The sequence below is a fragment of the Platalea leucorodia genome (assembly GCF_965183815.1).
Source record: "Platalea leucorodia genome assembly, chromosome: 9".
Classification (NCBI taxonomy): domain Eukaryota; kingdom Metazoa; phylum Chordata; class Aves; order Pelecaniformes; family Threskiornithidae; genus Platalea; species Platalea leucorodia.
The window spans coordinates 2681757-2708513 of record NC_138831.1 but is presented as its reverse complement, the minus strand read 5'-3'; the positions used below and the strand labels follow the sequence as shown (position 1 = coordinate 2708513).

Genomic DNA, 26757 nt, shown 5'->3' with positions numbered 1-26757 from the left:
GAGGAAGGCTTTGTAGGCACGAGCGCATTTAATCCGTCAGCTCCCGTCCCTTGATGGGAAGAAGGAAGAAAAGCATTTTAACCCCTGTTGTACAGATGGGGGGACTGACAGGTAAAGAGTTTCGGTGACCGGCCCTGAGTTACCCTGGTTACTGACTTCTTATGAGAACGCTTAGTTTTCTGCCTGAAACGCAGCGCTAGGAAGTTAATGTGAGCCGCTGATTACTCTGCCTCTAAAGAGACAGTCCCCCCATGGAGCCTCCTAAGAGCCGCTTTCACCTCCCTTCTCGTTTTCTAACAAATTCCAGGCTTAGTCCGGCTTTCCAGTCACTCTGAATCTGTTTTTTTTGCAGATACGGGAGAGATTTGCCTGCCGTTTGTCCAGTTTTGCCCTGGAGCGGGAAGGATGCACTGTACCGGGTACGGTCCCTCCGAAGGAGCCCCTGTGCAGCGCCCTGCACGGCTCTCCCACCCAGGAGCTGGCCCCGAAGGGCTGGGTCCCAGCTCAGGCCCTGCAGGACAGGAGCTGCCTGCTAGGGTGGGTGTAACGCAGGGGTGAGGTGGGTTACAAACCACCAGAAAAGGTACAGCCACGTTAGGTAACCCCCTGCCCATCTCTGAAGTTGGCCCTCGTTCTGGTATTGCTTTCTGTTCTGGGGTTGCCTTCAGACATACCAAACCCTGTAGGGGTTGCCACCCCATATTTCCCTTAAAAACAATTCCACAGAAGGTCTGCTTTGAGTTTTTGGTGGGGGGAGCCAGTGTCACGGCTCTGGAGTGGAGGCCAGGTGAAAGTAAAGCTACTTCTAGGTGTAAAGGTAGGCTTTTGTGTCTACCCACCCCTCCGCTTCTTGCATTAGCTCACCTCGGTGATCTCAAGGTGGGACAGAAGGGTTATGAGATCTTCCGATCAGGAATACGTCTTCATGCAGTGCTTTGACTTTCAGGCTGAATTTTCCCTCTGAAAAGTCAGGGGAAATCTAAAGGAGCTGCCTGTTGCTCAGAGAATAGAGAGGAAGAGCGCTTCGACGTATTTAGTTATTCCTAATCCCTGTGGTAGCTGATGTTTTTATTTTTTTTTTACTCTCTTCCACGTTTAATGTGGTCCCTTAAATTGCTTAAGCTTCTTTTTCTTTTCCTTAACTCAGTTAAATCAGATTCCCCCGTACCCTGAAATATAAAATACATGGAGGTTTTCTCTAAAGCATAGTTTATGCAAATAATTCCCTCTCTGCATTCCTGTGCTAGAGTCAAGCACTGCATATCTGATTGGGCTTTTAATGACTTTTGGGAATCATTTAAATATCTAGCTGACTAGCCCAGTTAATAATCAAAGCTGCAGCTCCTTGAAGCAGGAGTGACTCATGGAAGGAGAAGAAAGCTGCTGGTTATTTCGAAGCCTTGCTCCTGCCCCTTCGCCGACGTGCAGGCTCGGAAGGGCACGGCGCTATTGGATGTTCCCAGGCAACGTGCATCCTTTCTGTCTTGCTCCCAGTCCCACGTTCGGGTGGTGCCGACTGCCAGCTCCCTTGCTGAACATCTGTTGCCTGCGCAGCCCGTTGCGGGGAGATCGCTGGAGCTTGCAGATTAAGCAGTGCAGGGGCAAATTTGGTGTTTGAATTGCAGATTTTTCGGGGGGGGGGGGGGAACCCTTAGATGTCACAGAGGGGATAGTGCTTGGGAGATAACTGTCTTCGCTCCCGTGTGCTTAAGTGTGCCCTGATGCTGCTAGGACTGTCTGCGAATGAATGGGAAAACAGTGAACGCTGGGATTTGCCTTTGGGATTGCTAATCTAAGTCAGGGTGTCCTTTCCCAAATGAGTATTACTCTGTTCTGATGTTTGTCCCAATTTTTAAGGTATTTTCAGATCATCTCACTTAATGTTTCCTGAAGTTTCATTCAATGTCTAGAATGAGCTCTTTTTTAAAATTTTCTGTTCTAGAGTGTTGTGGATTATCGTCACATGCTGCGGCTGCTGGCTGTACTGCAGCCGGACAAAACTCTGCTTTGCTAATGGAAACATAATAATTACTGTATGCTTCCCCTTCTCCTGCCCCCCAGGATCGCTCTCCTGAGCGCTAACATGATGCTAGGACTACCTTTGGCATCTCTCTATTCTCTTTTGTGTCCTGAATGGCAGTGTGCACTGAGACATGCTTCTCTGATTTATGAATCGAGATATATTCCACCAGAGAATGAGTGCCCGGGGGAGGAGAGCAGGGCTTTGATCCCACTGTGCTTTTGAAATATGACTGTAAAATCGGAATTAGATTGTAATCTCTTTGGGGCAGGGACATCTTTGTTTGCCCTGTACAGCGTCTGGCATGTTCTGGGTGCCATGTTATCAATACCAGAGGTTGAGTAACGGCTGATGCTCACAAACTGTGTCTATTGACCCTGCAGAGTTGAGCTGTTCTCTCCTCATCCTATAATTAATAGTATATTTTGCTTTCTTTCCCCTGCTCCTCATCTCCATAGTAGCTGGACTTTGGGCTCTCTAATCATAGGTGTGGTGGGATGGATCCTCTGCCTCGGCATTGCCTGGGGTTTGGTGCTCTGCTGTGTAATCCTGCCCTCGTAGGTAAGTGAGGAGGAAAAGAGGGATCGGGAATGACTTGGGCTGAGCGCTGCCTCCGTTGTGTGCGGTGTGGGGCACTACGCTATGGAATGGGCGGCGTTGCCATGCTGTGGACAGCTGGCCAGGCTTGCCCCCAGCCCCGCGTGTCCTGCTGCACGAGCAATGTCAGCCGCTGTGGCTAATCTGCGATACTCAGCTATCCATGGTTGGCCTTGAGCACCCTTCAGGGCCTCAGGAAGCCTTAAAATGGCAAAGATAGCAAGGATAAGCACGGGGGGTGGATTTTAGTCACTGGGCTGAGTTGTGCTAAGCTTATGAAATGATCCCTTGAAGTTTCCTTTCCTTCATGGTCTCCTTCTTCCCCTCCCATATGTGAAATGTGGATTTTTTTTTTTTTTTTTGCATATTAATCACCTGCCCTAAATCAAGGGCTTTCAATGGGAGGCACAGCCGAAGCTCTCCTGTCCGCATCCCTCCAGCGCTGCTCTTGCCTCAGCTCTGAAAACAACGTGTGACAACATGCGTAATGGTTTCACCAAGCTTTTGCTATCTCTGCTACTAAAAAACCTGGTTTAATTCACACTCGTTGCATTTGAGTGGAAAACTTGCCTTGCCATTCTAGAGCAAGTGGAAGGAAAGGATACTCAAGGTGCAATTGCTGTGATTCCTGAACGGGTCGTGGGTTTTGATGTTGAAAGAGCTCTCCATGTCCTCTTAAACTGCGTATGCGGCTCTGCTTTTTAAGGTGAAAGGTGGGGTTTCTGTCTGTTCTGCACCTGGTGGTTCAGATTTGAGGATAGTAGCTTCCGTAGCCTTGACATTGGAGTCGTACGGCTTTGGGACAGAGGGCTGCCCCGCTCCAGGACACCCTGTTGCAGCGGGGAGGCCGTTTACCCTAATGGCAACCAGTTTTTGGAGAGGGGGAGCAGGATGGGCTCTCAGGTTCTTTGAACTGAGCTGGCTGGGAAATACAGTCCTTGCGGAAACTCTTTCAAAGAGGATTGTTTTCCCATCAGTCATGGTAAGATGCAGGAGCACTTTCTAAATGATCACACTTTCCTAAGAGTAGATTGTGATTCAGAGAGAGGCAGAAAAGGTGCCTTTTTTGAGCCCCACCACCCTATGAGTTAAAGCTGAGGTGCGCTTAGGGGATGTCTCCAGCTCGGTTGCCCATAGGTACTTTGCTCTAAAATGGCACGTGTTGTGTCTCGTTTCACATGGGCTACTGAGCTGTGTCCTGAAACGCTCGCCTAATTGTCTTGGTTCTCCAGCTACAAAGATTCATTAACAGAGACAGAAATTTCTTGCCTCCCCAGCCAGGAAGAAAAAGGCAAAAGGACTCGTGAAGGGGAGGGAGGGGAGCTCAAGAGGAGACTTTGCTGGCAGATGGCTACGGTGAATCTTACAGCCCCGCTCAGTGCATCAGTCTCTCCAGAGTAGCTGATGGCTTCGGTGAAATGCAGCGAGTCCTCGGGCTATTGTGTAACTTGGGGGATGCCTGCAGCCGCTGTTCATAATTAATCATTTAAGCAACAGTAAAATCAAATGACTTTACTGACAGTATCCAAACTGCTGACCTCAATGCATTTTAAAAGTTCGCTGGATACTGAACCTCGAATGACCCATGGATGGATCTGGAATAATAATTTTCATAATCCTCAAGTCATTATCTTAAGAGGGAACGTATTGTTCTCCTAATTAAGTCCGTCCACACGCTGTGCATCTTCCCATGCAAATGCACTGTGCATAAACTAATTAAAAGAAATATACAGCCACAAGGACTTAAACTGTCTTTTATGCAATCTCTTTAAATTATAAGGAGTGTCCCTCCTCCCCCCTCACACAAACGCTCTAACAAGGGATTCGGCACCATATTCAGCAGGGAAAACCACTGAGCAGTTTTGGATCACAATCTGGAATTCCCCAGAATCTATTAGAAAGCCTTTGTTTTATGGCATTTTTGTGAGGACTCTGGATGTGTAGAAGACCCTAATTAAGAGAGAGTTATGATCATTTAATAGGAGACAGTCCCTGCCCTGAAGAGCTTACAGTCTAAACAGACAAGACGGCCAAAAGCTGAAAAAGCCTTGTTTTGCAGTTAAACAGCTCAGCCATTGAAGAGTTGAATGACTTTTTCAAGGTCATACATACAGAGCTGGAAATTGGAGGCAGAGCTACTCCAGCACTGCGGGTACCCAAGTCTTCCACCTCCAGCAGTAGACCCAAAGGGTGCAATATGTAGAAACCTGTTTGATGCAGCAGCACCAAAGGGCAATTTCCCAGTGAAACCCGCTGGTATTTGCTTAGCTGGGAAATGGCTGTGAGACTGCCTGGCGTCTTTCAGTAGTTGTTTCATGTTCTCAGGTGTGGTGGAGGCTGTCCCGCTGGAAAGCAATGTCTTAGAGGCACATGACCGTCTTAAAACGTTTTCTGCCACGTCTCCCCACTTAAGCCTCAGCAGCACTGTGCAGATACAGCAGAAGCCGCCCGTGCCAGCAGCGTGTCTGTGTGTTCATGCTGTCTGCGTGCCTCACGTTGGACCGTGATTTTGATGAACCCTGGCCTCCATTTGTGTTGGTTGTGGCAAGAACATGACCGAAGCAGGTTGAAGGATATCGTCAGGGTCAGCCTCTTTCCTGTCATCTCCCTTGGGACTGTTGCTGCCATTGCCTTTGGCTTCTGCTTTGCAGAAGAGGAGTGGAAGCTCTGGATGTGTTTGCGATTCCCACTGCTCTTGTAGGACGCGTGTCTGGTGTCTGCACGTCTGCCAGAGCACCGTGACGTTACTGCTTGCTGTCCTGTTAGAAATCAAGAGCAACTGAAGTGTTTTGTCTGATATATCCTCATAGTCTCCGTGGGTGCAGGAAGGGATGTCTGTGCATACTAGCATACTAAATCGGGGGGTAGCCTAAACCAGTGGGTATGCCAGCAAAATAACTTGGATTTTTCTCTTGCTCAGACTTTCTCCCACAAACACCTTTCTTGGCTGCTGGGGTTATGAGATACCTGAGATTAAATCTGTGGCCTCTGAGTTGGAGCAACAATCTTGTAAACTGAGTCTGAGTATAATGATGGAGCAGCTCGGTGTTTTCACTGGTCTTGAATGGTCTTAAGTGGGTTTGGTGGTAGAGAGATGGGCATTTGCAAATCTCACGTGCGTGACTGTGGGCCTGATCTGCACAAAGGCCGGGAGTGACAGGTCATAGCAAACAGGACAATTGGCAAAGGAATGGTTTGTGAGTAGCCTGTCCTGAGCGAACTACCCAGACGAAGACGTTGGTATTTGCACTGAGGTGAACTGGGACAATGCAACCGTGCCCACCCATGAGAGAGGACACATAAGCAATTGTTGTGCAACTCGGCTGCTCTGAACCAGGTGGAATGATACCAGCTGGTAGATGAAGATGGGCTGTGTAGCCCACAGCCCTGCAGAAGCCCTTCTAAGTTCTGCCAAATAGGTATTAGTTGGTGCCTGCAGTTTCTGAACAAGCGAGATCCGCAATTATTGAGGCAACGCAGGTGCAAATTTCAGAAACAGTTCGTTGGTGTGAGTGAGTGCCATCCACAATGGGACTAGTGCAGGGGGAAATGGCAACCAAGCCCTCAACAGCCTGGCATGGCTGGATAAGGAATTTGCACATAAATTTTGAGACAGCACAGGCGTTTCCTTGCTGTCTTTTGTAGTGGGTGTTTATACATGCAAAGTGGAAGATGAAATTTCCTTAGGCTGGTCTTGATTACTGTCTCATTCTTTGCAAGTGGCAGGTTTCCTGACAGCATCCCTACCACTGCAGCAGCCATTGAAAAAGGCAGCTGGAAAAGGAGGGTGAAGAAGAGCCGGGCTCTGCGGCTGGGAGGCCCCTGCAGCACAGGATCAGAACCGGAGCGAACAGGCAATCCTCCTCTTATCTGATGTAGCCTGGAGAGCAGACAGATAGGACTGCAGCAATCAGTATGATGGGAATGTGGTGGGTGGACTCTACCAAGAGAAAAGAAACCCTCCCCTCTATGGATGAACCTTCATCTCTCCGTTTCCCCCTCTCCCGTCCTCATTCCGGTAAGAGGGAGGATCTTTTCCCCATCTAGCGATGAGATGAAAGAGTGCCCCCCATTTGACACTTCATGAGTTGGCTGAACCCTACAAAATGATCTTCATAAAACCCTGATTCCAAAGCATCAAAGCCTTTTCCTGACTGGTAAAAACCCTAAAAATTCCTGGAAGACCTGCCAAAGGGCAATGGGGCTGATTCTGTCAACTGCCTTTGGTTAGAGCTGGGTTTGGTTATTTATGGGGGCCGGGGGAGGCGAGAACTTTCCAGATGGGCGGCTGAACCAAATATAACAATGATAAAAATCAATGCAGTTATGTGAAGGGAAAAGAATGCCTGCGCTGAAGGGCTGCATGAGGCACACGCTTCTCTCTGCTGAAACGTCCCTCGGCAGAGCTGCTCGTGGCATCCCACCCTGCGCTGTTTCATCCCCGTGCGTTGCACAGGCACCTCCTCTGTGTCTGCTGAAGTGTGGTCTTTGCTGGGGGGACCCTGGCTGGATTTAACGGTACCTACCTAACAAGACTACACACTGATTCAGGAATGAGGAGGAAATACCTTATCCTACTAAAACCATGACCAGGAGAGGAATCGCCCAAATGCAATGAGATGTCATCCCACCCCAGTGAGATTATAGCAGGGCTGGTCTCTCAGCCCATGCAAGAAGCCAATGACCGATTAGCAGCATGACTTTTGTCTCCTCAGAAAGGGTGCAGTGTTCTGGTGTCCAGGTCATGCTGGGACTCCAAAGAAGCAGATGGGTCTCTCATCAAATTACGGCTCAGACAGAATTGGTGCGTGAGGGATCGAGGCTGGGACACAGGGTATCGAATGGGTTGCATGGAAGCCCTTGGATGAAAGGCAAGGTATCAAGATGAACGTTTCGTGTCTGAAAAGTCTGAAGAAGTTTGCTGTTGCAATGTGATGGTATAAAGGAACTGAGTGAGCAGGGGGACAACCTTCAAAATCATCTGGGTTCTTAAGTCATCTTGAAGTAGTAATTGTGACGGCTCAGAGCCCTGTTGGTATGCGTGGCACTGCACAGCCATGAGTCAGAGCGAAAAACTCTCTCCCTTCTCCAAAGGCATTGCAGTCTAGGCGTACAAGAGAAGAGAAAGTATAAGAAAGGCAAAACATACGGGATTGGGACTGATCGTTAGGTCTTTGTGTATGCATGCAAGAATAGAGGAGGAGGATTCAGTAATTCCTTCAAGAAGGAAGCTTGCTTGCCATCTACTTTGTGAGGAAGCCTGCTGAGTATCTGGTGCAAGTGGGAGGATGGCTAGGAGTCAGGACTGAGTGGGAGAGATGAAATATCTGGTGAGAAAGGAAATTTGCTGGAGAGGGTTGGAGTTGGTGACTGCAAACTGCCTTTGGCTGAGCGCATCCTTGGGTTTCCTATGTTAGTGACGTTTTGGATGCCTGCGTGGGTTGTTAATAGCCATACAACTAGCCAGTCCAATATCGTCATCTTCCTAGTGTTCATCTTTATTTTAAGAGGTATCCTTTGGTGGAAAACCTCCAGTACTGTCATGGAAAGGATATGCAAAAAAAATCATCCCTTGGGCAATTGCTTTTTTTCACTGAGTCCCCTTGTACTTCTTTCAGTCTGGTATTCGTGCTCCTTGGCCTCACCTGTTGACCAATACGTGTTTGTGCTGTTGAAAAGGTGGTGAGGCTCAGCCTACTGAGGTTGCTGTTCATCGCTGTGCAGTGAATTCCAGCTCTTTAGGTAAGCCTAATGACATTTGGGGAATTACTCTGCCTTCCCTGACAGACAGAGCCTTATTCAGCTGGGTGTCTTTGTTTAGGTCAGGTCTACGTCTGTGTGTGTGGTCCCACCATCAGGTTGCCTTTCACCAGCCTGCTGCCTTGCAGGAGCCCAGCCCTGGCCGCAGCCATCAGTCAGCTGAGGTGCTTGCTCCTCGCTCTGCTCCTTACCCACGGATCGCCCCTGCTTGCGGCACGTCAGCAATTTGGCACGGGAAGGCCAGGATGAGGTGAGTGATTTGTTTGCTAGTGAGGTGGCAGGACCCTTGTTTCTTGTTAAAGGCACGTGAGATAAGAGATGCCATTGATGCTTTAAGGGGTTCTTGTCATAGGCCTTAGCCTGGAGCGACACTGTTCATCCGTACTTTCTCTCCAGCTTACTGATGAAAATGGAGAATTTTCTCCTGCTGTCTCCAGTCTCTGGAAAGCCCCCAGACAAAAGAATTTTTCAGACACATCATTTCCTTTTGTGAATCAAACTCTAACCCCTTAATGTTCAGCAAATAATTTGTTCCAAAGGGACTGTGTTGTATGTGATCGTAATTACATTTGGTTTTTAATAATCATAAACACTCTTGTTTTCTAAGAACCAGCAAAACTGATTTCCAAATCATTTAATTTGAATGGCATGTTTTGTGTTTGTGTAGCATCTTCTCTCCCATACGCACTTCTAAAGAAAAACAAACAATGTATTAAAAAAAAAAAAGGCAAGTGTGGGGGGAAAAAAACCTTGGAGAACTTTAAAAGACTCTAAACCTGAAAAGGGAGGGTGGGATCAGCTAATTTGTCCCTCTTTTGTGTGGTTTATTAAGCCTTTTGTTCTGGAACGCATGGGTTCAGTGGGAAAGCGGTTTTTGATATATAATGTATTTACTTTTGCTAATTAATTAAAGCAGTATTCATATGAAAATGCTGACTGATAATGGCTTTCACAGCAACAACTGTGTTTTTTAAAGTAGCAACTTTTAATTACAAATTGACTGGCAGAAATATATAAACCCAAATATTGTTCCACTGATTTCCTTTTAACTGTGTTACTCTTGCTTGATTTATCGGATTAGGGCTTTTCACACATAGTGCGTACAAGATACTGTTTTTAATGAGAAATTAAAAGATTACCAACAATACCCATAAACCATTAAAAACACAAACTCTAGATGAATGGTAATTAGACAGAATGATTTGAGGCTGATAAATTGAAAGCAATTAATGTATTTGTTTGGGATTCTGAAGATAGCTCTGGGTGTTGCAGAAAGCGCTGAAGGGTTCAGATTTGGGGCCGGATTGCGTGCGGAGATACCTGCGCCGCTTCAAGTGGCCGGGGCGCTGGCAGGGCAGCAGCGGGGAGGGTGCTGCCAGGGCTCCGCGGGGCTTTGAGGAGGGGGAGAGGCGAGGAGTGACATGAAGGGAGTTTGTGGGGAGGGCTAAAGGGACATATCGGAGCAGGGCTTCCTTGGATCAACCCCTTTCTGCGTTTCGTTGTTATCTGTGACATAATTTGAGGAGGGAAGAGGGGAGAAAGTGCTGAGGAGAGGTAAACGATTCTCATCTGTGCTGTGGGTTATCAGTATTGCAACTTCTGCTCAACTCGAGCAGTCTCGAGTCCGTAAGATTGCGTGAGATGCTCTCTTTTGGGAGACGGGGAGGTTGCGTTTGTTAATGGTGGCTTGTAACCCCAGCAAGAGCGTCCCGTTTCTAGTCTTTCTCTGATTCTTGGCAAAGCAAACGTTGTGGGATTCTGTTTCAGCAAAAGGAAGTAGTCTCGGGCGGTGATGCCTTTTGATATTGTGTTCCTCGTACTTGGGTCTAGAACAGAGCTCACTGTGATTTCCTATCTCAGGAGAATTTCTTAGGACGAGAAAAATAGCCAAAACCAAGTAATCTCCTAAATCAGGACAGAAATGTCTCTTCTCAAAAACCTTGAAACAAAATAGCCCTCCCCACCCCAAAGCCCCAGGTGACATATGATCTGAACAATTGAAACATCTCATTTCAATTTTTACTATTTTTATTTTCAAGTCTGGTCAAAGTGTAGATCGAACAGAACATTTCAATGAAGAGTCATGGCAAACAAAAACCTGAAACCTTTTCCCCATTTTCCCCCAAGTCAGAAATATCCAACAGAATCAGGCCTGTCTTACACACAAGGTTTTGCTTGTGATAATTTGGCATTTCGGGTTGGGGCAAGTATTTTCCATTAAAATAAATTCTTGATGTGGAATTCTGCAAGTGGAAGTCCCTTCTCCACCATCGCCTTATCCCTCTATTCCAATCCCTCCTTTAGATGTATTTCCTCCATGAGGCTTTTCAGTGCTTATCCGCTGTAGAAAGAAGTGCGTTATTTAGCAAGGCAAGAGCAAGAGAACAGTGTACGCCCTTCGCGTTTAACCATCAGCTGCTGGCATCTTGTTTGGGGAACCAGGGTTTCAAAGGAGCTCAGGCTCTTGAAGGCGCTTGGCAGAGTGGATGCTGGTGAGTGCTCCGTTCTTTTGAAAGCCTGGTCATCACATTCCTAGTAGAAACTGTTGGGTTGAACCAGAATTTTTTGAGGTTTTGCCCTGAAGAAAATACGTTCTCTATCGAAACTCTGTGGATTGTCAAATTCAGGGCCCAGTTCTTTCAGTTGTTGACTGTCTTCCAGGCACGCTTAAGTCTTGCAGGTGCCCTGAAGCTTACACTTGCAGGAGCCCCGTCTCCTGTCCCTGTCACGGCGTCTGCCGTGGCTCAGTCCCTGCGCAGCACTGGGGTGTTCGGTTCACCGTGACTCTCACGGCGTGGTCTGTTACGGCTCTCCTCCATTCATCCTACTGGAGTCACGCGGGTTGCAGAGAAAAGTAGATGTGTTAGCAAAGAGTGTCTTGCTTCCAGGGATGAACTGGAGAAGGTACTGCTTCGCCCAGCGGGCTTACTCTGGGGAACGCTTGCTGGCTTGCTGCCGCTTCTGTGTAGTAGCATCTTGGGCATTTCGTAAAGTTATTTCTCATTCTTTGTACACCAGTTCAGCCATCAAATTAACAAATAAGGTTCCTGGAGGAGCCACCTGGGACCTATTGCAAAAGCTGGACGCCAGTAAAATCCAGTTGCATGTTGCAAAAGGGAAAAGACCAATAAGGAAACAATAACAGAAAAGCTCTATTAAAAAGGCATATGGATACAATGTTGCTGGCCCAGTTAATGAACCTGTTATATTCAGTAGTGCAATAAAATCCAAAGTAATTGCAAATGAAACTTAATGCCTTGTAAAAGAGTTCAGCTCCTTTCTTCCGTGGCTACAGCTTTTTGAAATCAAGGCCTGATCCAGCAGGAGGTGTATGTGTGCTGCACAGCTTACACGGTGGTGTAGGAAACCTCCGATTAGCTGTGGACAACGTTGAGGCTGTCTGAAGCGTGCTGGCGTTTCTGGCCAGCCCAGCCTTCTGCAGGAGGGTGTGGAACAGGGCAGCACGTGGCGAATTTGACCTCGACCCCGTGCGTGTGGGGTCCCGCGTGTTCTGGTCTCCCCTGCAGGCGCAGGAATCGCTCCAGACCAGTGCAGCCAGGAAACTACGGAGGTGATGGTTACTTTTTTCCCCTATTTTCAAATCCTTGTGTTCTGCCATCCTTCTGACTAGAGTGGTGGGCTCAAAAGCCCTGCAAAAGCCAGGCAGAGGAGCCCTCCTAACCTTACCTGTGTGCATGTTCCTTCTGGGCTTTGGTCCAGACTTTCTCCTGACTTTTTACAGCATGTGATTCCTGCCTGCTTCAAGCAAACCCCATTCGCTTGGGGAATATAGACTCATGATTTTGCTCTCTATTGCAGATTTTGGATAGCAACAGTTTCTTTAAGTTGTAGGACTAAATTATGATTATCTTTACTCAGCTCTCAAGTCAAACTTCCTTTATGTGAATAAGAAATATGTAGGAGGAGGGGATTTGCAGCACCAGCGTTTTCTGGTGAGGATAGTGATATTTTTTGTGTTGTTTAGTGCCTGGTCTTTGGGAATTAAATAACTGCTTGAGAATTTTAGCTTCGTTTCAAAGGCGTGTTTCTGGTTCTTATGTTTGTGTGAACTCCACCCCCCATGTAATCTGAAAGTGTGACTTGGTTATGCCTGAAAGACTCAGGATGCAGAAGGCAGGGAAAAAATAACCCAAAGCTGATTGTTATTAAAAACAAACACCACCGGCCCCCTCCCCAGACTGACGGTATTTGGATTCCTGGGTTTGCATTGCTGATTTTGGGCCAAGGGAACTGAAGGCAGGTAGAAGCCTGACTTGCATTAGATCAGAAGCGGGAACCTGGCAGTTTGCTTGAAAATGGCCTGAGCCTGGTGAACAAGCGCCTGCAAAATGGGGTGAGCAAGTACAGGGTGAGTGCCGTAGAGGGAGATACCAGCCCTTGGAGAAAACCCTTCCTGCTTCCACCCAGAAAACCTCATTTTTCAGGAAAGAAGTGTCAGTCCTGCAAAGGGTGATATCCCCTCCTCCTTTGCTAGTCAGGTTTTCATTTAATTCGCAATGCTTCGTTTCCCCACGCGAATTGACTATAGTTGGTAGGTAAAGCTGTGAATGACCCTTTTAAGTTCAAGTGATGGTTCTAGCTGCGCGTTCCTCAGTTAAAAACGTGCAGCGTCCTTCTTTCCTGGCACGTGCTAGCAGAAGTTACGGGGCTCGCTCTGAGAAATAGCCCCTGCTTGCTTTGTTGTTGTTCTTTCCTTCCTCTGATGGCGTGAGTCGGGGGTGCTGTCCGTCTCTGAACCGACAGCGTCTCCGTTTCGGCAGTTAGTCTGCCCATTTCATTGTTTGACTGAGCTGTGGCGTGCTATAAGGTTTATCTTGATTCTGTGTCGTTTACAATAAAGGGGCAAATTTCTGAAATCCTAGCGGGATTTCTAGAGAAACTTCCTTCCCCCTTTTCCCGCTCGAAAGGAAGCAACCTCCTGCAAACTCACCAGCCCGCTGCTTTGCTTGCAGGGTTAGGGCTGGCGTCCTTTATTAGCTTCCCGCGTAACCACGCGTTTGACTTGGCTTCTCTCAAGGTTCTTGCTGAAATTGGTCCGACACTTTATCCTCACATCCACCCACGCACATGAATTCTTCAGTGTCATAAGTTGGTTAAGCTCCATGTAAGTCATGGCATCTCTCCGTCTTTGGCCCTTCGTCCACCCCTGTGAAAAATGTGCGGCGGTGTAAATGGAGGCAAATGCAAATATATACGAGGTGCGGAGCCTTAGCGATAATGATCTAAGAGATCAGGGCAAGGAAGACACAGTCTGTGGAAGGCTATTAGGGCTTTTCAGTAATGAGCGCAGGACCGGCCCTTAAAGCTGGATGTGAAGTCTGCTGATGTCAGTGGAGGGATTTGTATTGATTTCTGTGAACTCTGGATCAGGCCCTTCAAAAGCAGCAAGGAATATGGTTCTAATCAGATGATAGGATTGTGGTGAAAGACAGGGCTCAGCATCTACGCAGGATCCCAAATAAGACCCTGGGTCTTTCAGAAGTGCTCCTTAGGAAAGGGACAGATCCTGCACTCGGGGGCTATTCCAGCAGAGGCCAGTGGATGTTGCGTGCTTTGGAAACTTGGCTCCTGTGATTAAATGAGAACACCATGTATTTGCAAATCTGGTTCCAGTTGTAGGTGTTGAATGCTTGAAAGTCTGTTTCTGACCAAATTTTTAAAGACAGCCTCCCCTTCCATTTCAAAACCGAATTTTGCGAGGTGTTATGTTCCTTCAGCTTTTGGGGCTAGACGTACATAGTCAAGGACCTTAGGAGGATCGCCGTGAGGAAATTTAAAAAATAAAAAAAAAAAAACAAATAAAAAAACCCCAAACCAAAACAAAAAAGACTTGGATATTTAGATCAAGGATGTGAACATTTGAGATCATTTTAGAAATGGCAAGCCAGCCAGCAATTTCACAACTAGATCTTGATTTGAACTCTGAAACCCCAGCAAAGTTGGGGTATATGATCCCGAGACTGGGGTTGTCTAAACATGGAAATCACTCAGAACTCAAGTCAGCAAAAACGTATGTAAAGGCACTGAACAAACGCAGCGGTCATGGGTAGATAATCTTCCCACCCAGGAGCTCTGGTATTCTCAGTACGCGACCATTATCATCTAAAATACTACCTGTCCCATTGCAGCCTGGATTTGGTCTCCTCGCCTGTGGATTAGACATAAGGAATATAAAGCAAAATACGTGCACAAAACCCCTGTGTTTCCTTTGCAAAATCAGGCTGTGCACATAGCTAATTCTTTTCATGTTAATCTACACTTACAACCCGATAACAAGCTAGAGCTTTCTTCTAACCAGGCTTGATTAAATTTGGAAGATTTCTTCCCAACAGGAGAACCCTTTCTGCTTTCATGCAGTAAACATGATTTTGTGCTTTCTGTGTTTCCCTTTTTTATTTTTATTTCAGGAATTTTTTTTTCTTATTATTATTATTATGAATAAGCTAGTTTTAAATCAATTTCAACAGCTGGAATTAATTTTCCTGTTACTGACTCTTCACTTGGGCCTGTCACAGAGCGGGAGGCTTTCTATTAGCATAAACATAACTGAAAGCTCTGGAATTTGCATTAATGTACTTTTAACAAGTTGACAGTCTTTTGGCACACGCTCCTGAGATCTGAGAAGCAAGGGGAAAAAAAGACTGTATTATACCTTACACTGGCTGGATTGTAAGAAGCTGTCAGGTAAAACCTCAGGTTTCTTTTCCTACTACAAAAATATGGGACAAAATATCCACTCATAAGCAGGTGCATATATGTGACAATTTTGCAAAGTCCTTGCTGCTTGCCTCCTAGCCTCTGAAAGAGCATGCTCACAACTCGGGAGCAAGCTGGTTTCTTGTTATTGAATGGATGTGGAACCAGCACAAGGGCTGGAGGTGCTGAGGCGCAAAATATTTTACAAAGTTTTTAAAGGGTCTCAGGAAATCTATGTTTTAGTGACAGGGCTACGGGGCCTTTGAAAAGTGCCCCAACCCCTGCTAAACAAGTCGGAAGGTGTGTCAGATAAAGAGCTGGTCCTGCAAGCTCCTTATTACCATGAGGTAGGAATTCAAGAGGCCTCAGCATGGCAGTTTTGCCAGCAGATGACAAAATCATGAGTGAAGACCCAAAGACTGAGACGATGGGTTTTTTTATACATCTCTGTTTAAACCAAATAATTAAAGTGACGGTCTTTCCATTTGCTTCCAGCTCCTAAGTGGCAAATGAACTGTGGTTGAACCTGGCCTTCATTAGCCCCAGGACTAGAACCCAATCTGTGGATAAACAGAAGCCGATGTTCCCACCAAATGACGAGGCCTTAAAGGAGGATGAGCATTAGGAAAGCTAGTGGCAGTGGCATTTGGCTGAACTCTGCTGGCTTTGCAGCCAGCGTGTAGAAGTAGCTGGGCTACTGCTGGGTCAGCGTGGGCAACCAACAGGCTAGTCTGTGCGCCACTGTCTGCTTGCAGGGATGCCTGCGGGAATGGGCTCTGCCGTGGCTGGAGGCTAAGAGTTAAGTGAGCCCCTGCAGACATCGGCTGTATGGAGAGCAAGCAAGCAAGTGCTGGGTAGCTCTGGATCCCTCAGCGATGTAGAAGTTCTGCCTGCGTATCAGTGGGGTTGATGTCTGTATTTAAAGAATGCGATGTGTTTTCACCAAGTACTTAGGATAAAGGTGTTACAGTATTTGCAAAAAACGTACAAGCCAACGTGAAATTTGTACGTATATTTATGGGTACGTGTTTCCAGTTATACTATAAAAGTAGGCAGGAGAAAATACTTGGGCTGCAGATCAGACTCATATCAGTTGCCATGGGAATAAAAGGGAATACAGAGAATTTAGGGAATCCTTTAAACTGCGGGATTTTTTAAATTGAGTTCTTATTTGACTGTTTATTTAGGCCCTACATTAAGACAAGAATGTGTGTTTAGCCAGCTCCTCCTGCTGGATCCAGAGCAACTATTATAGCTTATTTCCATAGAGATATTGCTGATCCTGGCCCCAGAACAGAGAAGGAGGCGGCCTGGGAGAGCGGCTGTGCTTAGTGGCACTCGGCTCGCTCTGCGGCCGGGGGCTCACGCAGCCCCCTCGCAGCTTGGCAAATAGAGGCTGGCTTTATGCTTGCATGGTAAAGCTGCTGCCAGTGGTTTGGCAAGGCTGCGGCTTTCGTCTGCTCCGGGCTTTGTTCCTGGGTTTGCCTCTTGAGTTTGGAGAGACCAAAATGGTACCCCTTTGGTCTGGAAACTATGACTCCATCTGGCCGGCCTGGGAGTGATGTGATGCTGCTTACAGTCAGCTGTATGGTAATAGTCTCACTGCTGGGAAGAGTCACTGAAAGGTCTGCTAGTTAATTAGCAGCGGGATTGTAAATAGCTAAAACCTGACTGAATTCCTCTGTCAACTCGGGACAGGATCCCCCTGCCCCTCCTCTTCCTGCCTCTTCACTCTTTGACCACAATCAGTTATTCTGGAGATAATTTTTCCTCTCGCAGCTGCTGTTCCAGTCACTTCCACGAAATCCCTGCGCCTCTTATTCGTTGCCTATAGGAAAAGCAGCAACTCGGTGCCATGGAAGAGCACTATCCCCTTCACGTCCTTCGTAGTTCTTCCCTTTCCCAGGGAAAGGCCCCAGGGATGCTGGCTGGGAGCAGAGGCAGCCTGTCCAGCGCTGCTTGGCTCGGATGCTGCTGTCCTCTCTTGCTTTCACTGATGGAAGGCACTTGACGTACCTCTGTCTAGCTGTGACTGAATCGCAGGTAAGGTTTCCTGAGCTAATCTGCCTGTGTACTTCTGGCTGCATGGAGCTCGCTGCAGGTCCCTCGTCCAACCAACAACCATGCGTCTGTGCACAGCCCGTGCCAGGCTGGGTGGTTTAGAGACACCTTGGTGATGTCTTGAGTTGCAGTCACTGACCAGTGCACAGGGCCAGATCAGTGGAGTGGGGAACGGGACACTTCTTCATTCAAGCCTCCAGAGCCCGTGATCGTGAAGCCAAGAAGCCTTCTAGAAGGTTTATCTCCTCCTTCTTAAGGCACTTCAAAGAGCCCCTGGAAGAAACTAGTTGTGTTAGTATAGCCAGTGCATCAGGGCTGCAAATGCATGAGAGCTTCACCCATCTGACAACCGCGTGTCCTCCTTTGATAAAAAGGAGACATTTCTCCTCTTTCACAAGATTTTTCCCTACCTACCAGCCCAACCCCTTCCAATCGCATGAGCCCAGAAATCGTCCCAAATGCAGGAGTGGTGAAAGGATATCAGTAATGTTGGAAGCAGGGGTCAGCAACTGTGCTTGCGGTGAGGGAAGCTATCCAAAGCCGAGGGCCTAGTGCCTACACCAGCGTTGACTTCATCAGCATCAACGGCGGGCGTTGCGTGAGCCGATCTTGACAGCATTGGGCCCCCGGTCAGGGTTCATCTGTGCGCGTGGTGGGCAGAGGAGCTGTGGGCTGGGAGAGCTTTGCAATGATGGGAAGAAGAGTGTGGGAGGAGAAAAGGGAAGAGTAGTTCGGTTTAGAGATACTGTCCGCAGCGCTGATTCACTGGGCTAATCGGATCTTGGTGGCATTTTTCCTCTGGTATCTGCTCTGGGCGTCTGTCGCTGTTTTTGAGAATTTATCTTTGTTATCAGAGCTTGGGGGTTTTTGTTACTTTTTCTCCTCTCTTCATTCAATGCCTGTAAGAGGAAAACATTTAAAACCAAAATGTCCTTTTCTCAGAGCTCTCTTCAGTAGGCCTGAGCTGTGATAAAGTTCCTTCTCATGTGGATTGCCAAGGAACGTGGGTGCCCGTGGGCAGTGGCCAGCCAGGACTACCTACAGGCTCTGCTGAACTTTCCCTTTTTTGGTAGGACTTCTCAGTTACCCCCAGTCTCAAAACAGTACTTCAGGGCCGTTTCCTTTTTTCTGCAGCAAAGGCTGCTGTATCATCAATTTTTTGTTGAAGCATGGCCTATGGCATAGATCCTGTCTGGGCCCTTTCCTTAAGTCACCCTGTTTCAAGCAAGCTTGAGAAATGGTGGACTGTGATTTAAGGTGGCAGCCCTAATGGGCAGCGATGGAGAGGATCACTGTCTTGCCTGGTGGGTCCTTGTCCATACCCTCCCACAGAAAAAGCCTAATGAAAAATAGCTGAGAAGCTTTTATTACAGTTCAGGTTCCGGTCCTGTTGCCGGAGGGGTTTGAGCAACTGTTGTGGAGCTCCACCCTGTCCCATGCGATCTGGCCTGCACGGACTGTGGTGAAGCCGTGAGCTAAGCGGAGCTCGTGATGACCCCCGTGCCAAACCTCCAAACTCTGCAGCACAGAAAAAGGGGTTCAAGTATTATTATCTGGCAGCTGAAACCTCCCTTCCAGCCCCTGTTGTATCTGTTGAGCACAGCACGAGACAGGGGGCTTTTGGGGGAGCATCTGATAAAAGAGCTTTAGCTGTGCAAAGCTCCGTTGTTGAGACCTCTCTGTAAACATCATCTGTTGTTAATTCAGCCTTGCATGCTTACAGACAGACATTTGTGTTGATTATTTGTGTTTTTTAGAGGAGAGATTTTTAAATGTGGGAATGGAGGTATTTGCACAACCGGTTAGCATCCATTTCATATTATTATTTAATATAGGTATTACAGAAGCGCCTAGAGACCTTAGATTAGAGCAGGGCTTCACTGAACAAGGTACAGAATATGCCTAGGGGAGATACACCTTGCTAGAAACAGCCTGAGACAGCCCTAGGCAGGGCAGGCGGTTGGGCAGAGGGAGGGCAAGCCCAAGGGGCAGGGTGACCTGCTCAGGGCTGGAGCTGGGCCAGGCTGCAGGTCGTCTGGCTCTGCCCCATCCTTAAACACTGCTGTCCCCCAGGCTTATGCGGGCAAATGACAAATAAGGATAGCCGTGTAAGCAAGAGATGATATTGCTGTCACTCTCTCAGCAGTGTTTTTACCATCCTTCTCATGATATAACTGGCCTTAGACCCTGAGCTTTTGAGGGGAGAGGTGCTGGTTTTCTTGAGAATAAAGCATGATGCTAATTTTACTCTTTTTCTGTATTTGAAGTGCCAGAGACGGTAAGAAAAAAGTTCTTGTTATTTAAGTAATATCGAACTTCAAGGAGTGGTCTGAAACTCATGTATATTAGTTTATAGGTCTGTATAAATCAATATATTTGCTTGTCTAAATTTGAGAACTTGGGATGAGGCAGTGAAAGGAGATCAAATACACTTGTAAGTGGAGACACAGGCTGGTCTGACCTGTTTTAGGATACTCTGAGGATTTGGGTGTGGGTGAGGATCCAAATCCTCCTTCGCTGGAGCTGATGTTCTGTGTATTTGAATTTCTGCCATCTTGAACGTGGGGAACCTCAGGAGATCAGGTGAAGGTTATAGCCATCATAACTCCATCCCAAATGGGGCTGGTGTGGGACCAGCCCCAACCTGTTTCTTGCAGACAGGTTCCAATCTAGAGAGTTAAGTCATTTTCAGACACCAAAAATGTAGAAATGGTAGTTGGCAGGTGTGTCACAGAGTGATGCTTGCGATGCCTCTGTTCTTGCTAAGTAACACCATAACCCAAAAGGCTCATACTAGTTTTCAGAGGCTATTCTTGGAGTAAAGTGCGATTTGCTTTGCGTGCCTTGTCCTGTCTAAGCTATCGCTGTCATCCTTCCTACTCCCTGGTGCCTTCGGCCTGATCTCCTATGTCCCAGAACCAAGTATCTCTGTGTTTGTTCTTTTTGTCCTTTAGTGAAGGATTTCCAATAGCATTCAGGATTGGCCAAACTCTGCTCCTACCAAAACCAAAAGGTGTTTTTCCACTGACTTCATTGGGAGCTGTTGGAGCAGGGCTTGGTGCTGTTGGAAATCCCACGCCAGCTGACGGAGCAGGTGGGAAGGGCTCAAAGGATCTGGCACGGCTCGTGGCAGAAGCAGTATTTCGGAGGGCTACTGAGAAAACTGTCACGAAAGACAATTTTCCTGTGATGTGGTAGGTTACCCTGCTTAGGAGTGTTGTGGCAGGCATAGGACACACAGCCCAACCTAACTGGAAGAAGTTGGAGGAGTCAGTAGGGATATATGGGAGTATTTGTTCCTGAAAGGAGCTTACGTGTTTCCTTCTGGCTGGTCTATGGTATGACTTATTCCTCTGATTGGCTTTTTTTAACCCTTCAGACTATATTGATTCTTCTCTTTAACACTGCAACATCCCTTTTCATGAATACTCATTCCCACAAGTCTTAAAGCTGCACCAGCCCTACAGGGACTGGAATAATCATTGCAATGCGCAGGGCGTGTGCCGAGCCCGTATTTTCTGGAGCCGGCAGTAGGCCACAACCAAGAGCCTTCTCCCATCTCAGGGTGAGCACCTCGTGCTGATGCAGCTGGCACACTGGCAGCAGGACCCCAAATTGAGATCTAAGTGCATGGGGAGGCTGTAGAGAGGGAGCCCAGGTTTACGTGGCTTCAAGGAAACCTGTCCGTAGCCTCCGTTTCATTGTCATCACCCAAAACTTCAGAACCTTCCTGTGATACCGGGATGGCCATTTGTTACGGTTATCACAACGGTAAAATTGTCATGGGTAAAAACGTCCCATTGTCCAGAAATACAAGACAATAGCATCGGCGAAGAGGCCCCATCCTCCACACCCCCCTTCCCCTCGCGACTCCTCCACGCTCAGGAAGTGGCAAGGCTGTGCTGTGTGGCCAAAAACAAGGCAGAAAAACTCTAGTGAAAAAGGGAGTTAGAGCTGATCGGTAAGCCAGGCATGGGCGCTGAACATCTCTCAAGAGATAAGTCTCTGACGCTCGATTCTTTTCAGTCCTTTTGGAGACCGTGATAAGGAGGCGGCAGTTGCTTTGTCAGGGTTGCTCACGCTCTTTTGCACGGCGTGTTCAGTCGCTGAACTCGTTCAGATAAGACAAACATCTAAACTCCATTTCCGGAGACACATGCCAGTCTTTGCACTCAGGCGATGGTTATACCGGGGTGGGCTACTAGAGACAGGACTGCTGTTGGACGCCTGTGAGAAGGATGCTCCATAGGAGCTGGGGGTTCTGCATCTCCTCTGCTTTCCCGGAGCTCCAAAACTTGAGTCCAGACTTTCCAAGCAGTCCAAAGCCCTGGGGTATTTGGCAAAGGTGGCCACAAGCATCCCAGCAGCGGAGGAGGAGGTACTTCTGAAAAACTGGCAAAAATTCTGGGTGCTTTGGGCTGAACAAAGCTGGGCCCTCCCAAAGTCCGGTCGCATCCAGACCGGTGCGTATCCCCTTCGCAAGATTTGCAAATCCTCAGCCATCAGGAGAAAACTTGTGGTAGTTAGCGAGTGCTTTAGTCACTGCTGAAAGGCAGCCATGAGGGAATAGAAACGTGATTGATTAAAGCGGACAATGTCTGGACACAATGGTTTAGGACAGCGCAGGAAAATAACATAGGCAACTGGAAATCTGCAGAGGATTTCCTAAGGTGTCGGGATGTGATAAATGCCTGAGGTAGAAATCAGTCTGGGTGTTACTGAGCACCCCTGCTGCAAGAAGTGCTGGGGCAGCTCTTGTACCTGCAGCTGGCTGGAGTTTCTTTCTAAAATCTCATGCAAAGAAAGAGATTTGCTTTGGGGACCAGTCCTGATTAGAGGGAAGAAGCACTTCCCATTCAGTTGCCCCAATTTTTTCAGCTTCTCTGCTTTCTTTAGAGGGCTCTCAAATAACTACTCATCTTGCTTTTACCTGTGAGCTCTGAGAAGCCTTTGCCTGGGTTGGTATGGGCAGATAGACATCAAATGGCTAGAGCTGTCCCTGCCTCAGCAGGAGACGCAGGCTCAGAGCGGTCGTGCTGTCTGGGCAGCGAGGGTTTTGGGAAGCTGTGTCTGTGGGTGTTATATTTTCTATTTTGAGAGTCAACATGAAAAGGCTGAGATACGGTTTGTGTAGACACTTCTGGGTTTCAGAGGCATTGCAATATGTCTGAACACATTTTGCCTGTATGATTTCTGGCATCTCCCAGTCTGGCAAGAAGCAATCAAGCTTTTGCCTTCTCCTGGCTGGCTAGGGAAGTAAATACATCTAACAAACCTTCACACCCCAGAAAAGACTCAGTTCCTCGGCAAGGGGATGATTCCTCAAGTTGAACAGTGGCAACCTGAAAAATGCTTGTCTTGTTCTCCTGGCCTAGGATGAAGCATGTCCTCCCTGCATGCTACCCACCATGAGCGACCTTCTGAGGCCCCTTATCCCCATAAAAGCTCCATTTTATAACTCATGGTATTAGTCTGCAGCTCTATGCTCAGCTTAATGGGAGGCTGATCCAGTTAGCCTTGGAGGAGATGAGAAAATATGTCAATATTGGAAGGGAGGGACTGCAGGAAGAAAGCGTCGTCATTTGACTTTTGTGGCAGGGACTTCCTGGTGGTTTTGTTTTTCAGAATGAAAATAATGGCATTAAACGTAGTTACACAGTGGTGTGCATCCCTGCCTCCTAACTCAGGACTAGCCTCTTGCAGCCTCCCGAGGCCTGGCCTTGGTAGAGCTGAGCGTACAGCCTAAGGAGCAAAAAGAGCCATGCCCCGCTTCTGAGGAGATCTCTCATAAGACTGCTGTATCGCACAGGGTCGGTTTATACACCAGGATACCAGTAGCAGACTGGTGTTGGCTTGTCATAAACTGGGTGCCTAATTTGGTGATGTTCTACACTGAAAATGGATGTACTTTAGATGCCTCCTAGGAGTCCTGGAGGGAGAGGGACTGCTGAAACATTGAGAGCTGGCTTCGCTGTTCTGTCTGAACCTCCTCTGGGATCCCTATGTGAAGGGATTTAACAGAAAACTCTTTCCCCTCCTCAAACAGATTTCAACTAAAAGTCACCAAGAGAGCTCGGGATCTCCAGCACTCCAAGGATGAGGTCCCCATTGAAAATACTGTCACCACGATGTCCCCGGGGGACCTTCCTCCCTGTGACCCTGCACAGCGCTCAGCTTAACCCTCGCGTGAGCAGCAGGTGCATCGCTTAGGCATCTAATCCCATTTATAACCCGAGAGACCAGTTATAAGATGACAATAAATTTTAAAAACCCTACAATGGAAAGGCCTATTATTAGGCCATCTAGGACGCAGCTCTGTCAGCGCAGGGTTATTCAATTAACTGGGATCCAAGTCATTAGTACGGCAGGAGTTTTTTTGTTAATTGCTACTACCAGAGCAATGATTTAAAGCATTTCTGAATTTCAGTGACGTTTCCATTCACTGCCAGTTGCCCAGGGTCAAATATTGGGCCTAAGGCGTGTGATGGTGTCCTGCTGTGAACAGCAACAGAAAATCCTGTCCTGAGAGATGCTCTTTCTGGGAGGAATGGATGCACACAGACCTCCTCTCCTTCTCGTGCTGCGGTGGGTTCCCTTCTACAGATCACTCGGCAGTGCTCTGTAATGGTGAGGATTTCCCAGCTTTTCCCAGGCTGTTTTCTCCAGGGGCTGGGAGCAGTTTTGGCAAGCGGTGACCCAGTCGTGGTGCCAGGGACCGAGCGAATTCATGACCTCGTGCTTCCCAGTATTCTGCCTGTGTTCTGCCGATGTGCTGTGGAAACTGGAATAACACATTCTGCCCGCGGGCAAAACCCCCGAGTCCTGCTGTGCTACGGCAGCGTTTCCCGGATGGAAATGCTCCTCCTGCTTTATCTGAATGCACCCATGGGTGTCCGAGGTAGGATGCACCGGCTGCCTGTACCTATTCCCCCCCAGGTGCCAGTCCAGTCGGGTGCCCTCTGCTTCCCCCAAGCTTTCATTTCACTCTCGCTGTTCCCCTCCCCAGGCCAGCTGCCCGCCCTTTCGGAAAGGCTGCCTGCGTTAGCGAACTCCAAGAGCTGCCTGAGTCCTGAGCAGTGAAACCTTCTTGTTTCAAAGTCACGTTGACCTGAGTGCTGCAGCAAACGTGTACAGCGTCTGCTGCCGTTGTTTCGCATGAGGGAGCTGCAGTCAAATATTAAAAAGGCAGCAAGGGCGTTAAATTATTCGGCAACGGAACATTGTCATTCCTCCATAAAACTATTTTGACCTGTAGTTTTCTATGGAGTCCATTGCTCTTAAATGTGCAGTGAGAAAGGAAATTAAAAATTAATCTTTATTTCCATCTCAGAAGAAAACCTTAATTCTCTGCATTGAAATTATACTCGTAATCCAGGGTAATAAATTATAGTTTTTAATTGCAGCTAGTCACAGCCAATCAAATAGGAACGTCTCTCTCTCTCTCTCGCTTGCTTTAACTTTGCTATGCAGAAGAACTCATGGAGTGCTGGAAAAAATTCACGTACATTGACCCAGGCTCTTAACGTCCTGTAGAATTAGCCCAGGACGTATTGCAACGGTAAGGCTCTGCTCGTCCGGCACCCTTGAGCCAGTGACCTGAAAGCACCTCATGGGCACCAGCTGCACCATACACCAAGCACAAGGAAACGGGTGCATTTGACCCCGTTGCCGCATGGGGAAGGTGTGGCGTAGCGTCGTGTTCGAGGTTAGGTAGCGAGTCAGTGTTGAACGAGGAACACGATCCTGGTTCACCTGCTTTTGACTATCCCCTCCTCCTCTGAGCAGGGAGTAGGAGCCAGGATGCCCTGCTCTGGCCCACTGACCAACTTGGCTGACCTTCAAGCATCTGAGCTCTGACGTCCTACCGCTTCTGATAAAACGGACGGCTGGTTCAAGCAGATACTTGTTTACGCCCGGTGTCTGGTGCAGGTAACCTCTGTGTTCTTTCACATTGCAGTATGTTGCAGGCGAATGAAATGTTTCTTGGGATTTGACATTGCTGTATTGCACATGACGAAAGCTACCTTGGAAATGGGCTTGCTAAGGTATGGCATGCTTTAGCACAGCCAAGGAGGCGTCTCTGTTCCCGAATAACCGATGTTCTGCGTGTGCCAGCTCTTTCCATTGCTATCCCACAATGTTTATCTGAGTACTTGCACACTCGCTGTACTGCTAGATCGTCCTGGCCGGCTGTCATCTCACCACGGGCGTGCTGGCACTTAACTAGGGTTTGTTGTCTCCAAGGGCAGCTCATAAGGTGTTCAAATACCTGGGCAGTGCAGGTGCCTGAAATGTTTACGGAGCGCCCTTCCCCAAGCAACCCAGCCTTGGCATTTTCTTTTACCCTGTCGTATCCCAGACAATGCGACAGACCCGTGCTAACAGGGAGGGTGTTAAAGGTGTCTTAGCACTTCCAAGCTCAGCTAAGAAGAGACAGAGCCAGCGGGAATGCAGTCCTCAGTTGGAGGGAGAAATAATGGTGGTTGGAGTCAACTATTCTGATAGTACCTCCTAGTTGTTTTCCTTTCTTCTTAATTGTGCCAGTATGTGGAAGAGTGGACAAGAGAGAAAAAGGAAGAAGTGGCTAAAATGTCAGACGGAGCTGTGGGAATGAAATGAGGTCCACCTGACATAAAAAGCCTTCTGTGGTCGTTATCAGTATAGTCACAGTGAAGGTGTTTGTTGCTCATCAGGATTAGCCTGGCACGTCTAGAGTCATTGACTGGAGAAAGACTGAAATCTCTGCAGTCAGGGTCTTCGGTCTGTGACCATTCCTCCTCGTGAGCTCAGTGCTGTTAGTTACAATGAGAACAGTGCGGTGATGTCCTTACCCCAGGATGCATTAAAAAGTACACACACAAAAGAAAATCTAACAACATTTTGGCCTGAGAGCGCTTGTCTTCTTGGTGAGTAGTCCCTAGGCTCCAGACAGGAGGTTTTATGGGGTCTCAGTCTGCACTTGTTAATACTGGCTGTTTCTAGAGAGCTTTAGGGGGACAAAAGGAAGCATTAGCATGGGCAAAACATCCCTTTGCCTGTTAGGACAGATTCACACCCTCAGAAATTCTGCTGTCCACCCCCGGAGGTGAGCTGCTGTGCTCACCAGCCAGGGCTGCCGCCTAGGGAGGACCTCCCAGCCCTGTGCTGGCAGGGCAAGGGGCCGCACGTGTGCCCCCCCGAGTTGCCCCAGTGCAGTTAGGGAACCCAAAGGGTGCAAGCCCTTTCCCAGGTGACTGTCTGTCCTGGTCGGACGAGCAGCAGCTCCACGTTAGCAGGACAGACGTGTGGCGCAGGAGTTGTGCGAAAGGCTGATTTCCCCGTGCGGAATTTCACATGGGAAGCGGAGCGGCGCGGGTGGGAATGGCCGTCCTGCGTGCCGTGGGGAGCACTGGGGCACGTGCTCTGCTGCCTCGGCCCCAGGGCAAGCTTGGAAGTGAATTAGATGGTTACAAGGAGATAAATTTTGACATCCTGGAGGAGTTCTGCCATCTCTGGACGTCTCTGCTCTTTCATGTATTTTGTTACGCAGAGCTCTCACCGAAACGTGTGTATCGGCAAGGGCTGCTTCTGTCTGAAGTCATGGAGATGTGGATGAGCAGCTC

The 26757-nt window shown here is 48.0% G+C and overlaps 1 protein-coding gene across 9 annotated transcripts in view; it reads left to right on the top strand.

The window, feature by feature from the left end:
• The window catches only part of EEFSEC (eukaryotic elongation factor, selenocysteine-tRNA specific), a 212774-nt gene that overhangs the window by 166988 nt on the left and 19029 nt on the right, over positions 1-26757 (top strand). For 2 of the 9 annotated variants that reach the window (XR_014229217.1, XR_014229218.1), the window contains exons 9-13: positions 353-419; positions 8236-8359; positions 8439-8627; positions 23583-24053; positions 24162-24221. The gene's annotated coding sequence lies outside the window, so the exon portion shown is untranslated. Of the gene's footprint in view, positions 1-352; positions 538-8235; positions 8360-8438; positions 8628-23201; positions 23257-23582; positions 24054-24161; positions 24222-26757 lie in introns of those variants that run through there. The other 7 variants (XR_014229222.1, XR_014229219.1, XR_014229220.1 and 4 more) reach the window with 7 other exon arrangements.